Source organism: Eptesicus fuscus, chromosome 2, assembly GCF_027574615.1.
Source record: "Eptesicus fuscus isolate TK198812 chromosome 2, DD_ASM_mEF_20220401, whole genome shotgun sequence".
NCBI lineage: Eukaryota > Metazoa > Chordata > Mammalia > Chiroptera > Vespertilionidae > Eptesicus > Eptesicus fuscus.
The window spans coordinates 8,232,302-8,250,943 of record NC_072474.1 but is presented as its reverse complement, the minus strand read 5'-3'; the positions used below and the strand labels follow the sequence as shown (position 1 = coordinate 8,250,943).

The 18,642-nt window shown below is 36.3% G+C and overlaps 1 pseudogene; it reads right to left on the bottom strand.

The window, feature by feature from the left end:
• Nucleotides 1–7,922: 7,922 nt before the first annotated feature.
• The window catches only part of LOC103294972 (40S ribosomal protein S23-like), a 68,042-nt pseudogene continuing 57,322 nt past the window's right edge, over nucleotides 7,923–18,642 (bottom strand).

The window sequence follows — 18,642 nt, the reverse complement described above, 5'->3', positions numbered from 1 at the left end:
GTATGGCTTTCATGCTCTCCCTTCATCATTATCTCTCCTTCCTGCAATGTCTTGTAGAGTTTGAGAAATGAGGGGACCTGGAATGCTTTTTGCTCCTCAGAGACAATGATTTTATCCGTTTGAGTTCAATAGATCTAAATAGCAAAATTGGTCACACTAGTGAATAGTGAATTCAATCAAAATAGTCCACCCATGTATGAGACATGGTTTAAGAGTTGTGTAGATTTTGACCATCCCAAGTGGAGTACAACATCACTGATATCATTCTAAATATTCTTCCTATTTTATCTTAAGTTATCCATGCTTAATCTCATGGTCTTTAAATAGAAACTAAGGGAAAAAGAAACATAATCTAGTAAGTCTATCCTTATTATTGAAGGTGTATACTTTAACAAATCTGCCAACATGAAATTAGGTATGCAAGAGGTGCTAATGTTTTTAACTGTAAACACCAATGGATTTTATAATAATGTGACAGAAATGACAATTTGTAGACCTAATTTTGAAAACTGCACCTAGGATTTATCAAAATATGCAATGCATTTATTGCAATGTGTTTAGGTTTTTTTCCTCTCTAATTTTCCTTTGCTTTAATACTATGTTTTAAAATATACTTTTTTCTTACTTTGGTATTCCTGAGCCCTTAAATTTTGCTTCAACTTCATTATTCCAGCTGAAATAGGCATCGCAATTAGCTGGCTAAAAAGTGCATGATTGTCCAGGCCAGGTGGCTCAGTTGGTTGGAGCATCATCCCGTGCACCAAAAGGTTGTGAGTTTGATTCTTGTCAGGGTACACACCTAGGTTGTGAGCTCCATCGCTGGTTGGTGCACATGCGGGAGGAATCCGATCAGTGTTTCTCTCTCTCCCCTCCTCTCTCTAAAATCAGTAAACATATCCTCAGGTGAGCATTATTAAATGATAATTTTAAAAAATGTATGATTTATTTAATTAAGGAATGTTGAAAAATCTCTTTGCAATTAGTAATTTTTTAAAAATAAAGTTGTTTTTATATATCCTGGCTCTAAAAATCAGTTCTTAGAATGTCAAGTTAAAACTGTAAATTTTTGGAAGACTTTATATAAAACCTTAACAAAATAATAAATAGGTTAACCTTTTGCACTCGGATGTCGAGAGTGACTCGACACGGTTAGCATTAGAATAAAGGAATCGAGAAAAAAGCAAGCGAGTGCAAAGGGTCAATATTTTTATATACCTATGCAATCATGGGTATTTATGTTTGTCATTAGGTTTAGGTACATGATTTCTATAAGAATCTCACTTCTGTTTGAAGGGATAATATGACTGCATTTACAAGTTTGGCTCACAATATTAGTGGAAAACAAGATTTCATAATTGGAAAGCCTAAAGACATGTAGGAACTTTACTTATAATCCCCAGCACCTCTTTGGACTCTGGCAGGCATCAGCTATCAATGACATTGTCCCACCTGTAGGAACTCACAGGCTAGCCATGGAAATTGGCGGACAGCAGAGCTCTTATTTCTCCTCTTAAGCCACTCAGAATGCACTTAGTAATTGGTTAAACTTCATTTCCAGACCTACCAACCTTTACAAGGATTTCAATGTCAATAGATATTTCACTGAAGATTTACTGGGGAAGAGAACTCACATTGCACAATGCATATCAGAAACAATAAATTTCTTCAAGTATGTATGTTCTTTTCTCCAAGATTTCTCAATTATTTCTGCCACCTCATTTCTCCACTTTTTCTTCTTTATTACTGAAGCAAGTTTTTCTTGGCCACTTCATATTATAGAACAAAAGCCCCATAATTAATGGAATTTTGAATACTCGTTGCTCCTTAAGCAATCCCATTTGAAGATTCTCATCCTAGCCCAAATGATATATCTAATAGTAATCCAACAAATGAATCTTATTACATTAACTAATCGTAAGGAAATAAGGGCTCAGATGAATAAGAAATTAGATCCACTCTGGGTAAGAAATAGTTCATAAAACTAGTGTCTTATGATCTGGATCTTGAGGGACACATAGGAATCTATGTCTATAAAACTGCTATAATTTAGGTTTTACTTATATAATAATCCAAATAATTTTAATAGTTATTTGGTGTTTTACATAGTAATTATTATCATGAAGTGATTCAATATTGAGATAATTGTTAATACTTAGTATTACAAACCCCATTTTATAGCCAAGAAATCCTAGAAGTTGAGGAAGTTGTCTGAGTTCATATAGCTAATATAGAGTTAGAATTGAATCCAGGAATGACTCCAGCATCTGATCTATTGTATTCTTCTGTTAAATGAAATAATTTGTTAGTTTACTAAAAATGAGTTTAACATATTTTCAACCTTATATATTATTAAATATTTTGAATAAACCCAGTTTGATTTTGTTGCCATGTATTATGCTAAAAGATGATAAAATAAATATAGCATTTATGCTTTTCATTGAAAACTCTAAAGTATTTTTTCATAGTGAATAAAAGCCTTAAGCAAATATCTTTAGAGTTCATCTTCAAGGTTGTGCATTTTTTTTTACCCTTGAGGAATTCAGTAGATTAGTTTGTACAGCTACATCAGCATCAAGTCACATCTGCCTTTAATTACAAGCTCCTGTTATTCTCAAGAATTTAGAAGCAAAGGTTGAATACATTAAGGAGACTGAACAGGTGCTTAGAGGTACCACTAGTTATCTAACATAACTAGATTCATTCTCAGTCAAGCCTGTGAACTAAAAGGTCATCCAAATGAAAATGTACTCCATCTGTTTTTATTATTCTCTTGTCCAGCATTGTGCTTTGCTGTTTATATATAAGAGTCCAGGATTTTAAAAAAGAACAACTTTGGCAACTTGAAGCAAAATGCCTTTGATGTAAAGTGTTTGATAGAATGACATTTATAGTTATTTTAAAATCTAAATATTATAGATTTCCAGTTATTTCAATATGACACAACAACAAAAGCAGAAATTAAACTAGAAACCTTCATAGTCTTTCCTGTCATAGTGTTTCCTATCATAATATGCATAGAAATACGAAAATATTTTACATTATTTTTTAAGTCTATCTTTATTGTTGAAAGTATTACGTATGTCCTCTTTTTTTCTCCATTGACCCCTTCTGGGCCACCCCTCCCTTCACCCCAGGCCTTCACTACCCTATTGTCTGTTTCCATGGGTTATGAATATATGCATACAAATTATTTGGTTGATCTCTTCTCACCCACCCATTCAAACCCCTCCCCCCCCCCCCCCCTGCCCCCACCTTTCCTCTGAGATTCAAAAAGAAAATTAGAGCAATCGTGAGATGTTTTGTCTAGAGATCCTGGTTATAAACTTTATATTATTTGTTGATTCATTCACAATTCTCATTTATTTTATAACTATTATAGTTAATTAAATAGAATGGTGATCCAGTAATATATAAAAGAAACTTGATTTTCTCTAGAGAGGCAATACACAGTAACCTAACAATTGTATAACTAATATGAGTATTAAAATTATGACATGTTTTGGAGATGCACATGGTACTAAGAGGTTATAAAATTGAATACTTTTATCAGTAATGTTGGGTTAGTATAATTTTGTCAGTAAGTTTATATACAGGTTCTGAATGCCTACTAGACAATAACTGGCAGATCTAATTCAGTAAAGTTTCCATTTATGCTGAGATACAAGTAAGATTGTTCATAACCTCAAGGAGGTGAAGACAGACAAATAGACACTAGTAGTATAGTTCTTAAATGTTATTTTTGGGAAGCAGAAGAGCCTTGGGGGCATAAAGGGTATGTCCTCATATGCACTGAGGGGACTGGGGAAAGCTCACTAACTTTCAATTTAAAACCCAAGGAGACTTGAGGTTCCCCACTATTTATGTCACCTTCACATTGGGAAGAACTTACCAACAGAAACCATAACAAAATTGATACATATGGTTTTAAAAACCCCACATATCAAAAACTACAATAAATGCATCAAAAGGGGAAAATATTTGTAGCATATAAATAGATAAAGGTTATAAACATCAACATATAAAAAGTTCTTTATTAAGCAACACAAAGAATACTGCTCAATTGAAAAAAATGGAGCAAAGGACAAGAAATGGCATTTCATATGAGAAGAAAAACAAATGGCCAACTAAGATGTTGTAAATATTAACATTAGTAGAAATAAAAGGTATGTGAGGAAAGCAAGATATTCTATATACAGACACATTTAAAAAAATTAAAACTCAGTATTAGAAAGGAGGCATTCTTCAACCCTGCTAGTAAGAGTGAAAATAAAGTAAAACATTTTGGAGGATTTGTTAAAGTATACTGACTGCTAAAAGATAGATATCCTTTGACATAAGGATTTCTAATTTTAGAAATTTATCCTATGAAAAGTAATTAGACAATTGTACAAAGATCTAGGTATATTTATCAAATCTACACTAATAAAAGAGAAAGACGCATATTGACGGTACCTCCGCAATGCCCATCAGCCAATCAGGAGTAAGTATGCAAATCAACCCAACAAAATGGTGGGTTAATTTGCATATGCAGGCACGGAGTGAAGACTGAATACTGAAGGCTCCATTGAAGGTTGAAGGCTTGGCTCCACTGAAGGCTGAAGACTTGGCTCACTGTGGCCCGGGTCCTGGGTGCTGGAGGAAAACCAGTGGTGGCAGCCAGGGGAAGGAAGGACTATTGCATGAATCTTCGTGCAACAGGCCTCTAGTATTATATATATGAAAGTAATTAAAACAATGTAAATATTTAACTATATTAGAATGGTGAATAAAATTGGGTATATGCAATCTTATATAATAATCCTATATAATAAAAGGGTAATATGCAAATCACTGAACAGCGGAACAACTGGAGCACCTGTGGCCCCTCCCCCCAGCTGGCCCTGCCCCCAAGCAGGCCCCGACCCTGAGCGGGGGTGGGGCTGGCCAGCAAACTGCCTGTGGCCCCTTGTCCCAGCTGGCCCTGCCCATGGACCCTCACCCCAACCAGCCCACCCCCAATGGCCCCCATTGGGGCAGGCTGGCTAGACCCCACCAGTGCACGAATTCATGCACCAGGCCTCTAGTGGAATAATATAAAGCCATTGTAATTATTACATACATACATGGTTATTGCCATGAAGAGATGATTAGCACATATAAGTGAAATAAACTAATTATAAAACTAGGAATAATATTTAATTTTTAAAAGTATGTTGTATGCATGTGCATAAAATATCATGAAACATATACTCCAAAATATATGCAGTGTGATAGAATTATAGGTGATTCTTTTAAACTTCTTTTTAGTTTCTACTGTTTTTTCAATAATGCCTGTGTATTGCTTGTATAATAATGATATCTACACTAATAAAAGAGAAATATGCAAATTGACCATCACTTTGTGATGCCCACCAGCCAATCAGGAGTGAGTATACAAATTAACCCAACAAAGATGGAGGTAGCCCCGCCTCCCAGCTGCTCCAGGCATCTGGGCAGCATGCATGCAGGCATGGAGCAGCTGGGAGGGGCGGGATGCCTGCTATGAGGGGGAGGGCGGGGGCCGGAGGGAGCTACAGGAGTGGCACTGTGGCTAGATTGAAGACTGAAGGCTCAGGCTGGAGTGAAGATGGAAGGCGGCCGCCACAGCAAAGGCTGAGGTCCTGGGTGCCGGAGGAAAACCAGTGCTGGCAGCCAGGGGAAGAAAGGCCTAGTGCACGAATCTTTGTGCAACAGGCTTCTAGTATATATACATATATACAGAAGTAAAACTTTTCCACCTTAAGTTTTATCTGTGATTGTCATCCCAAATTAAATTTGAATGCCCAAGAAATCAGGAGTAATAGTTTAACTTTTAAAATTTTGAAACAAATAAATGTAAAAAAAATTGAATATTTAACCAAAATGTTTCCTTCATTTACTAAATTACAATAGGAATTTATTTTTTAAAACTCTATTAATTGAAACATATTATGATAATGAAGAATAATAAAGGAAAGTGAAATTTGGTCAATAAGGGCAACAAGGCAAACCAATAAAAATATACAAATGCAAATGAAAGACCCATGTAATCAAAATCAACTGTAGTTTTAGATAAATAAGTGAATATGTTTATAAGTACACACATAGACATTGAAAGAGCCTGTGGAAAGTATTGTAGAGAGACTGGTGAATTTTGACTTTTATTTAGTTGTGATTCTTTTTTTAAAATATATTTTATTGATTTTTTACAGAGAGGAAGGGAGAGGGATAGAGAGTTAGAAACATCGATGAGAGAGAAACATCAATCAGCTGCCTCCTGCACACTCCCTACTGGGTGTGTGTCCGCAACCAAGGTACATGCCCTTGACCAGAATCGAACCTGAGACCCTTGAATCCGCAGGCCGACGCTTTATCCACTGAGCCAAACCGGTTAGGGCTTAGTTACGATTCTTGCAGAATTTTAAAGAAAGACATTTTAGTAAGTAAACGAACATATAACTTGTAGTAAAAGAGAGCCAATATTAGCTTTATAATAAAACTGAAGCATGAACTTCCCTAGTCATGACACTCATTAATCTGGCTTTATTAATTGCTTGGAATTCCCTATTAAACATTTGTCTTAAAGTGTTTCTCATTGTTGTGTTTTCACTGTGTTGTATTTTCCCCATCATGTGATTGAACATTGACTTTCTCCTGTGACATAGGCAGAGTCGTCACAAACGTAGAACCCAATGCTCAGGAATAATGTTGGAGTCAAGACTTAAACATTTTCATTCCATAACTATCCTTTTTGTTGTTGTTGTTGTTGTTATGCTGGTAAGAGATGAATAGCAAGTAATTAATATGAAAGAATTAAGTATATTGGATGATAAACTAGGAGTTAGATATGATGAAGAGGGAACAATAGTGAAGGATTTTGAAGCTTACATCATGAATTTTAATTTAAATCTAGAGCTCTGCATTCCTCTGGGCATAGAAGCTCTTCTATTCCTTAAGCAACATGCTTCTAGCTATTAAATAATATGTAAAAGCACTAGGAGATTGAAGGCCAATGAAGAGGCAATTGAGTTTGTTGAGATGTAAGGTTCAAACGTAGCCTATTGGAGAAACAGTCGTACCTATTTTGAGAGATACTTGCCAAAGGAGATTTTATAGATCCCTGGCAGTGCACTTTATTACCTTAATAGTCTTACAGTCAGAATTTATTTATTTATTTATTTCACTGTCATATCTGACTCTAAGCCTGTTGATGAAAAGAAAATTTAACATTTATTTAGTGTTTACTCTGGGTCAGGCTGCTTACTCTTTCCTTTTGTGTTTTCAAATAATCCTCCCAACAATACCATGAAGTAGTATATATTATTCCTACTGTACAGATGGGACGTTTATTGTGGAGAAGTTAAATAATTTGTCCACGATTATTGGGATTTGGACACAGAATTTTCTGATGCCAAAGCTGACAGACACAGAGCACGTCTTTGTACTTAGGCATCTTCTGTGGCATTGTATTTATATATGAAATAATGAAATAATTTACCACATTGACATCCAGATTGTTTGACAGGTCTCATTATCGCTAACTGGTTATTATCAGTCTTGTAATTGGAAAACTGTAGCTGGCTAGCAAAATACATTTTAAGAATGTTTAGAACTCAAAAAAAGAGAAGGGATTTGGTTGCTTTGGTTGCTTTTCCAGAATAAATAAAGACTTTGTGTCAAAGAAAGAAAAAAGATTAAAAGTAAAAGTTAGAAATGGTGAAGAAGATTAACTTTAAATATATATAGTGTTTGTTTTTCTAATTTACTTTAAAGTTAAAATAAACATATGCCTTCATAGAAGTTCAGAGAGGTTGTGGATTCTCAAAGTAGATTTCAGAGAAACCTGTGTCAAACACAATAACAGTCAATATGATTGGACATCTGTGTCTTCATTTATTTATTTTTTTATTTTGACACATATGACTTTATTGCTGTGTTTTCACCATCAAAACTTAGATCTTCTTTCCTTCTTGGCTGTACATAAGTCCAAAAGAGAGACATTGGCTACTTTGATAACCTTAAGGCGGGCTCCAAGAACAGCATGACCTTTGTAACCAAACCAGCAACCAGAATTTCATCATTTTCCTCACTAAAATTCAAACCGCCATCACTGGGTACAAAGGCTGTGATTTTTTGTTTTTGTTTTTTCCATTCTTGATCTGCTGGACCCTGACACACTTTCCAATGGTAGAATGTGGTTGTTTGGCTTCATCCCCTACTTTTTCCAGTTCCCTTTGCATGGCAAATGTCTTCAAAAGAGTTGGCTTTCAGGGCTGTGCCCAGATGGGCGTTTTTGAACTGTTTATCTTGCCACTTCTGATCTTGCCAGGGCTCTGGAGTTCCCTGACAGTATGAAGACTGAGACATTTTCCTGTCCTGAGGGCAGGCCTGAGCAAAAGAGAGAAGTAGCACAGGAAGGAGCCACAAATTACTGAACATCTTTGTCTTTAAAAGTGAGTGTGACGCCCAACCAGTGTAGCTCAATGGTTGAGCATCAACCTGTGAACCAGGAAGTCACAGTTCGATTCCCATTCCCAGGTTTCAGGCTTGATCTCCAGTGTGGGGCGTGCAGGAGGCAACCAATCAATGATTCTCTCTCATCATTGATGCTTCTATCTCACTCTCCCTCTCCTTTCCTCTCTGAAATCAATAAAAAAAAATATTTTTTTAAAAAGTGAGTATGACTATGAAACAAGTTTAATTCCAGGTATAATTGTGTACTGTGTAAAATTCTTCTCCACAATATACATTAATTATGTTAGCAGAAAGTACACCTATTTCCATTTCTAGGACTAGAATTATATTAAAAGTAAATATTTTGTCACTATTATCAGGGTGCATTTTATTGTCTGCATTTGAAGATAAGGCACTGTGAATTTATCACAATTCAATGAAGGCAGGATACTTCAAAAGCCTGATTTGAAGCTACATAATGATGTACAAAACTGCTTTGTCAATTTTAAAAAAAAACCTTGGTTGTTTATAATGTGGCACTTTACGCATCCTTTTTTGAAAATGCTTTTGATGTTGTATGTCTTGGTCGTAAGTTCTTTCAGGATTTTAAAAAAAGATGTATCAGTCTTTTCCCCCAAATCTCCAATGTTATACAGGATATAACCTGTACCAAAATCCTTTCATGCATTTTCATATTACATTCTCAAAGAGATTAAGTACTGATACTTTTCATAAGCTGATCCTTCATGTAAATACATTTCCTTGTCCTGAATATAACAATGCTATGTTAACCATGTATTAATTAAATTCCAATTTGGATTCAGTAGTTTTTCTCTTGTGTATACTAAATGTATCCTATATAATAAAGAGGTTATATGCAAATTGACTGTCATGCCCTCACAAGATGGCTGCCTACGACCAGGCTGACAGGGGGGTTAGTGAGGGATGACCAGACGACTGAACAGCAGGCTGCGTGGGGTGACCAGGCCAGCAGGGGGGGCGTGAGGGGTGATCAGGCTGGCAGAGGGGGGCAGTTGAGGGTGACCAGGCTGGCAGGGGGGCAGTAAGAGGCAACCAGGCCAGGAGGGGGGGAGTTAGGGGCAACCAGGCTGGCGGAGGGCTGCAGTTGGGGGCGACCAGGCCAGCAGGGGGGCAGTTGGGGGCGATTAGGCTGGCAAGGGTGTCAGTGAGGGGCGACTAGGCTGGCAGGGGGGCAGTTGAGGGCAACCAAGCTGGCAGGGGGGGAAGTTAGGGATGATCAGGCAGGTAGGAAGGTGAGCGATTAGGAGCCAGGGGTCCAGGATTGTGAGAGGGATGTCCCCTGGATCGGGCCTAAACAGGCAGTTGGACATCCCCCGAGGGGTACCAGATTGGAGAGGGTGCAGGCTTGGCTGAGGGGATTCCCCCCCCCAGTGCACTAATTTCGTGTACCGGGCCTCTAGTAATGGTGATATAGTCTCATATATCTGTAGGTCCATGGCATAAATCCACAAATCAGGCTGGAAATGAGAAAGTTTCCTTGAATATGTTAATGAATAATAAGATTAGTATAGAATACGCTAAATAGAATGAAACATTAGATTAAGCACAAATATTTATTCCAAAAGTGAAACCAGCTTATCTGCAGCAAATCTAGCACTCTTTAAATGATAGGCACAGACACGAGAAATTCAATAGCCGCATTTACAACCCTTACTCCAGCATTAGTTTGTAGGAGTGACCTTTTCCCCTACTGTTTATGCCTGACTTACAAGTGTTTAAACAATTTCAGTGCCCTGGTTTTGCATGACAATGGAAAATACCTTTTAAAGAGTAATTACTTGACATTTATGGGGATCCAGCATTGGGTAGCATGAAAAGTATCCATAGCTGTAAACATGAGTAAGCAAACAATTGATAAATGGATAATCCACAATAGGAAATGGCTATCTGTGGCTATCACCTAGAAGATACCATCTGATGATATAAGAATTTCTGTACTGGGTCTTGAAACATGACCTAATATAGCCAGGATGATGTTCACATTTCAATAACCATAACAGTGCTCATAGAGGAACAGGCATAGTTGATTGAGTGTGTGGCATGTCTCCAAGATCAAATAATCATGCAAGATTATAGCACTGACCCTCCATTATAGTCCCGTTGCTTCTGCCTTTCCTTTTATTGACTGAGAGGGCAGAGATGACTGGATAAATTCCAAGAAGGTGATAGCAGTTTTGGGGAGATAAAAATATTTTAATTAAGAAAAAGTTAAAATTTCTGACTATGTTTACCTTGGATAATAATACCAGGGAAACTATAAATGAGTTAAAATTACTAAATGCACTTTGGAAATTATTTGTAATTTATTACAAATATTCATTTATATATATTATGAATAAGATTTTCAATTTTTAATTTATAGATTATTTACTGTGATTTTAAAAGCCATCTGTATGTTAACCTATTAAGTAGTTTCTTTTTTTTTTTCGTCATTAACCATTTTTTTTAAAACTCATTCTTTTTTTTTTTTAAAGTATGTGAATTCTAAATATATTTTATTGATTTTTTACAGAGAGGAAGAGAGAGGGATAGAGAGTTAGAAACATCAATGAGAGAGAAACATCGATCAGCTGCCTCTTGCACACCCCCTACTGGGGATGTGCCCGCAACCAAGGTACCTGCCCTTGACCGGAATCGAACTTGGGACCCTTGAGTCTGCAGGCCGACGCTCTATCCACTGAGCCAAACCGGTTTTGGCAGTAGTTTCTAACATATATGTAATTATTAAGTCTTTCTAAACCAAATATAGAGATAATACAACTTCGGGATGTTTTCATGTTACTGCCTCACTTGCACACTCTCAATGCAATGGATATTTTAGCATATTGTATAGTCTCTATGATCAACTCTGAAAATTTGAACACAGACATAAAAAAAATCATGTAAAAAGTCTGGATATTTCAGGAATCCATTAAGTAGGAATATTTTGAATTGGATCTATATGAATAACTCTGGATTAAATTTGTATTTAAAAGTTGAAACTTTAAAAACTACAATATAAACAATGTAACAGAGCCTAAGTATAAAAGGAAAAAAAGAAGACATGATCAATATTGAATGACTATACCTTATGTTCTTGAGTCTAAACCTCTTTGAACTGTAGCCTCCTTATTGATAAACAGCACCTCTGAACATGGTGACCACTTATCTACCTCTTAACTATAAACTCATTGAGGGCAAGGGTCTTGTACACAGTTAACACCTGCTGTATATTTATTGAGCAAATGAGTGAATAAATAGTAAATGGAGTAACATTTTGAATATTTCCACAGTCATACCTTTTTCATTAAACAATTAATACTAATCAACAAAGTTTGGAAATGATACGAGGTCATAATCTTAAAACATGAAGTGACATCCATGGTATAAAATGAGGTATATGAATGCTTGTGCTATTTTTTCATTTATACGTTATACCTTTCTAGTCCTCTATATAAAGATTGTAATACAGAAAACTCTTATATCTTTATTTTTCAATTTGCTGAGAAGATGTGAGTCAACTATTATGAAAAACTTCCCATGGGTTATAGCAGGGACTTTGTAACAATGTTGCAAGATTCCAGAAAGCTTGGTGGAATGCAGAAGGTGTCAATTATTGATTATGATGAGCTATTTTGGGTCCAATGGTTGAAGAGTGAAAGGGAGACATTATACAGGTGGCAGGAATTTGGGAATAAAGAACAAGGGTTGCCTTAGTTTTTTTTTTTTTTTTTTTCAGACTTCTGAGAGGAAACATTTATTCTGAGGTTCTATATGTGATTTATTTTCTCATCCCTTTACCCTAAATTCTAGTTTCTACCTCAATACCATTTTGCCCTTCCTCTTACTAACAAAACCACATTTTTTTCTGAAGTGCCAATATTGCCTTCACAGAAAACATTTCCCAATCCCTCCTTGCAGGTTGGAGACCTTGTAACATAATTAAAATCAATGAGCTGAAGGTTGAATTGTTGAATGGGAATTGTTTAATGCTTCAAAATATACTATCAAGGAAGTGAAAGGATAACTTGCAGAATGGGGAAAGTTGCAAATTATATATCTAATAAGGAAATTGTATCCAGAATATGTAAAGAGCTCTTAAAACTCAACAACCAAAAGACAACCCAACTTTTAAAAAAATGGGCCAAAGATTCAAATAGACCTTCCACCTAAGAAGGTATACAAATTCCTAAAGGTCACATGAAATGATGCTCAGAAACATTAATCATTAGGAAAATGAAAATCCAAACCACAATGGGATACCACTTCACTCACACTACAATGGCTATAATAAAAAGACAGATAACTTTTGCCAAAGATATAAAGTTATTGAAACCCTCATAGATTGCTGCTGGAAATGAAAAATAGCACAGCCACTTTGAAAATTATTTGGCAGGCCCTCAAAAAGTTAAACAGAGAGTTGCCATATGACCCAACAATTCTGCTCTTAAGTATATACTCAAGATTGAAAATATATATCTCTATGCGACAACTTGTACACAGATGTTATAGGAGTTTTGTACCATCTTGCAAGAGTAGATAGAATCCCACCCAAAATTTGAGGTTTTTTTTTTTTTTTGGAAATCAGGGTGGTTCCAAGCAAGTTGAAATGCCTTGAAAGAACAGAGAAAGAATATTGGCTTGGTGGTCTTTATGATGGATAGGGGGGCTGGGTGGAGCTGAGATTAGGATTTATGTGCATGTTTTGAACTTCGCTTTGGTGCCAAAGGAGAGAACATGTAGGATTTCTTATTAGCTTTTGCAGATGTGGGACTGAAGGAAGAGGGAGGGGTGACTCTTCAAAGCTGTCATAAGTCAAACATCAAAAAATGGAGTCATGATCTTTATTATACAGTATTATTCATCATAGCCCCCAAATGAAAACAAATCAAATGTTCATCAACTGATGAATAGATAAATACAACATGGTGTGTTTATAGAAGAGTATATATATATAACATGCAAATTAGCCAGGACGCCATAACAGTCACGACTGGTCAGGAGGAGGCTGCGCACGCAGGTGAGGCCCTGAGCAGAGACAGAGACAGAGACAGAGACAGGGGGGCTGCCAGAGCAGACACAGGCAGGGGGGCCTGGGGCTGCTCCAGCTGTGGCACACCAGCTGTCCCGCCTCTGCACGTGAGCTGCAGAGGAAACACCTTTTCTGACTGCTAATTGGCTAAGCTCCCAGTACACCACTCGCAGTGTTCTTGGTAACTTGGGTAATAAGAATCCAAGAAGGTGATCTAGGGTTTTTCCACCTCACTCCTGTAGAAAAAAACGAAGGTCTGCTGCTGGAGGGGCTAAGAAATGTTATATCCTGCTCTAGCTGGTTTGGCTCAGTGGATAGAGCCTCAGCCTGCTGACCGCAGGGTCCGGGTTTGTTTCTGATCAAGGGCATGTACCTAGGTTGCAGATTCCTCCCTGGCTTGGGCCCAGGTGAGGGCTCACGCAGGAGGCAACCAATCGAAGTGTCCCTCTCACATTGATGTTTCTCTCTGTCTTTCCCTCTCTCTTCCATGCTCTCTAAAAATCAATGGAAAAATATCCTCAGGTGAGGATTAAAAAAAAGAAAGAAATGTCATATCCTATGAAAGAGACATCTTGAAAATGCCTAAAGAAAGTTGTCATTTTTTCATGGTGAAGGGATTGGAGTCCATGTTGATGTAAACACCTTGGCAGCTGCAGTGGCCAGCAGTGGCAGCAGCAGGGTGATTGGAGTGGCACCTTCCCCTGATCAGCTGGTTGTCTCCCACAGAGGGAGGCCAGAGTACAGCTTAGGCCATCAGTAGGACATCCCCTTAGGGCTCTCAGACTGTGATAGGGGGCAGGCTGGGCTGAGGGACTCCCCACCCCCGTGCATGAATTTTGTGCAACAGGCCTCTAGTTTGTCAATAAAAAGGGAATGAAGTACTGAAACATGCTACAACATGAATGAACTTTGAACTGTATGCTAAGTGAAAGAAGCCAGTAAAACTACAACAAAAAACCCACATTGCATGACTCTATTTATGTGAAATATCTAGTATAGGCAGCACTATAGAGACAGGACATAGATAAACAGTTGCTTAGAGATGGAGGATTGGGGAAAAATAAACAGTGACTGATAATGGCTATGAGGCTTTATTTAAAAGTGTTGAAAACACTTTAACAATGGCTAAAGATTAATTCTATTATGTTATCATCATGTTGCTCTCAATTTAGGTAAACATTCTTTTCTTTTTGTAAATGTGAAGTTGCTCTATTTTCCTCATTGTACTGTGTGTATATATATATATATATATACTAGTGGCCTGATACACAAAATTCATGCACATTAAAAGGGAATTAATTAGAGGAAATATTTTAATATTGCTATTTGCCCTTTCTCTATAATAGAAGTGTGAGACATGAAAGGAAATGAGTAAAATGTATATGAAAATAATACGTGATTTTATTAATAAATAAACAATAACAAAATGATATAACAACAACAAACATGATATAAAAACAATAAAGACATGGTATGAAAATAGCAAAAACATGATATAAAAACAACATTGATGCAAACAATGACTGATAAAGTGATTAAACTTATTCTAATATCTCCCTGATTACCACATTAAGAGTGAAAACACTTTCAGAGTGCTTGACTAATTTCCCTTGGGATGAAGTGCCATATTTTCTGGCATATAAGATGACTTTTTAACCCAGGAAAATCTCAAAAGTCAGGGGTCTTATACGCTGGAAAATACAGTATTTGGGTTTTAAGCAATCCGATATACATTGTCAGATTTTTCTAACCTACCATATTTTCCGGCGTATAAGACCCCCGACTTTTGAGAAGATTTTCCTGGGTTAAAAAGTCCTCTTATACGCCAGAAAGTACGGTATTTACAACTTTAACTTTAACGTCACATGCTCTTCGAACTCGAGAGAAAGCAACATATAAATGACCATGTCCAAAAATGGGTTCAGGTAAGAATATTCCTACTCTGTCTAGGGTTTGTCCTAGTGATTTATTAATAGTCATCACAAATGCTGGCATCACGGGAAACTGTCCTCAAATTAATTTAGATGGTAGGCCAGTGTCAGATGGAGACAAATCAATTCTTGGAATCAGAACAAACTCCCCCTCTGCAGATCCTGTTAATACTTCAGCTTTGATTATGTTAAGTCTCAATCTTTTGATAATAAATCTAGTACCATTACAAAGACCCCATTTACTACTAAGATTTCTCAGTAGCATGATGGTTGCACCCACTTTCAATTTTAATTTAGGACATGGCATTCCTGAAGGACTAATACTATTAAGAAATTCGATGGGAAATTTTTCCTTTTCAGCATCATCTGTTGAATCAATGGAATCATCACTCAAATAGGTGTGAAAATCTCCATTGAGTATATCCAAAATTTCTTCATTTAATTTTTGAAAGTGCTCATTCTTTGGACAAAGAATCTCACATTTAGATATATTTTTAATATTATTTATAGATATACTATTTCCAAAGGTAGCTTCAATAATAGATCCATTACAAATCATTTAACGAGGGATTTTAATAATATCCATTCCTAAATGAAAACTGCTATCAAGTTTGCCATCTCCGAGTTTTACTAACCATTTGCTATAAGCAGAATCATATGATCTCATATTTGTTTTAAGAGACAGCTTTCTGAAACATCCCCAAACAGTACAGTACTTTAAACTCGTTTGTACTACGGCCGATCGCGTAGCATGTGGCACAACACTGAGACATTGTCGAAAATCCCCTCTGAGAAAGAGAACTTTCCCACCAAATGCAACATTCAGATTCATAATTTCTCTTAGTAATCTGTCTATGGTGTTTATAGCATGACTGGATGCCATGGTGCATTCATCAATAATAAGGAGTTGGATCTTTTTAACGGTTTTAGCTACCTCACTCTTTATAATGAGTCTTGAGATTGAAGTGTCATTTAATGGAATTGGTAATTTATATTAGGAATGAAGGGTTCTTCCACCAAGAAGTAAATTTGCAGCAATTCCTGTAGATGCTGTGGGTAAAACAGTACTGCTAAGACCTCTAATATAATGTACTAAAACGTTATAAAGATATGTTTTTCCACTACCACCTGGACCATCCAAGAAAAAGCATTTGGGGTGTACAGTTTGATCTTCGATGGCTGAAGTTATAGTCTGAAAGGTTGCCAACTGTTCATTATTCAGAGAATTTATCAAAATCTCTGCCTGTTGTCGCTCATATGATTCATCACATGTATTTGCATTCATTAATAAAAGATATTCTGGCAGTTTGAAATGTGAACGTTTCATTCCATGCAATGTGAATATCTCGAATTTTGTTAAGGGCATGCATTTCACAGTTCACACAGGCACCTTCTCTTCGGTGTAATTTCCAACATAAATCTTCAATAAAATTATATTTATTCTCATCCCATAATTAGTCTGCAGCAGAAGGACATCCAAACACACATATGTATGCAAAGAGTTGCTGTAGTTGTTTGGGCATATTAAGGATGATTGCATCGTCAATAGTATCTTTCAAGATAGTGTAGTCAAGTAATAATCCTCGGTGTTTAGCAGCTTCACGAAATGTATCATAAATTACACCTCCTACAGTTAGCAGATCATCAAAACTTATCACACCTTTTACATACAGAAGCAAAAGTCTAAGGTAATATCATTCTGGTTCTCTAAGTTCATAGTGAACAGTCTACCTAATACTTTATTCCCACCCTTATGGTGTTTTGTCCACAAAGAATTATTAAACACATAATGCTGTGGAATCTCCCAATAATAATAATATGTGCATCAGAATCTTCTCTATTCAATAAGAACCAAGCCATCAAAGTGGAGTTATGCCTTTTAGCCCTATCTAAAACTTCACAAAATCATTGGTATGAAAATACAAATTTTGTTCATTTGGCAAATGAATAGCTAATCTTGTGATTGCATGAGATTGGTCATGCATTCGCATTCCAAAAAGTCTCCAAACAGCCTCAGGAGCGCTCACATACCTGGAGTCAATGAAGTCCTGTACTTCATCATTATTGATAATATTTATTTTCAGAAATTTGAATATTTGCGCAATCGTGCCCTTTATAGATGTATTTATTTTTTAATTTCTTTATTGATTAAGGTATTACATATTTGATGTATTTAAATAAATATTTGACACTTTTAATCAATGCACAGACTTCAACATTTATATGACAGTTATATTTGAGGCACAAATACAGGTTATAAGGGACAATCCAAGTGTTATAGACAACTTTATTTCCAATAGACATGGTGCTACCAGATCTTCGTTTGTATTTGGGATATCCATCAATATTTCCAATGATTGCATTTTGAAATTCTTTTGGATATCCTTTTGAACATTTTCCATTTTCCATACATGGACTATTTGGATTTTGTATTCCACATGGTCCATGTACCATATTTGATTTAACAATTTGAAAAAGTCGAGGACATTGGTCCTCATCTGGAATTTCTGCCTTAACTATACGGTCAATGTCATCTTCTGAACGTAATTTGGATTCACTATCTGATATCAATAATATGTGAGCATGAGGCAGTTCACATTTCTGAAATTCAATGACATGAATTTTAGCTATTACTTTGTCAAAAAATGGAATTTACATATATCATTTAAAAGAGCATTCAGCTTAATATTAAAAACTCTGGCTACCACGTCAGGTTTGTTTTCAACTTTTTGCCAGCATAGTAAATTGTTTGTAATATCAGCCCATTTGGGGTTGCATGTCATGGTTATGAATACATTGGGCTTGCCATACTTCGTTACAATTGCCATAGCATCCTGATATCGCTGCTGCATATTTCTGGGACTACCCTCAAATGATGATGGAAGTATTATCATTTTACAATGGGCACATTGTCATTTTCAGATCTAGATTTGAGATAATCCATCAAACCACTATATTTTTCAACTCTCAACTTAGTTTGGTTTGCTTTGATGAAATTTCTCCGATTGGCCTCCATTTTTTAATATGAATCCACGATAAACTGTTGAGTTAATATTCCTTCATTTAAAATAGGATTGAACGTGTCCCGCACAGAGAGATGAAATCCATAATACTGCATTTGTGTGATCTTGTCATTACATTTTGTCTAGTATTATTGTCGATTACACGGTTGCCTCTGAGTATTAATGCAATATCCATTCCCTAGCC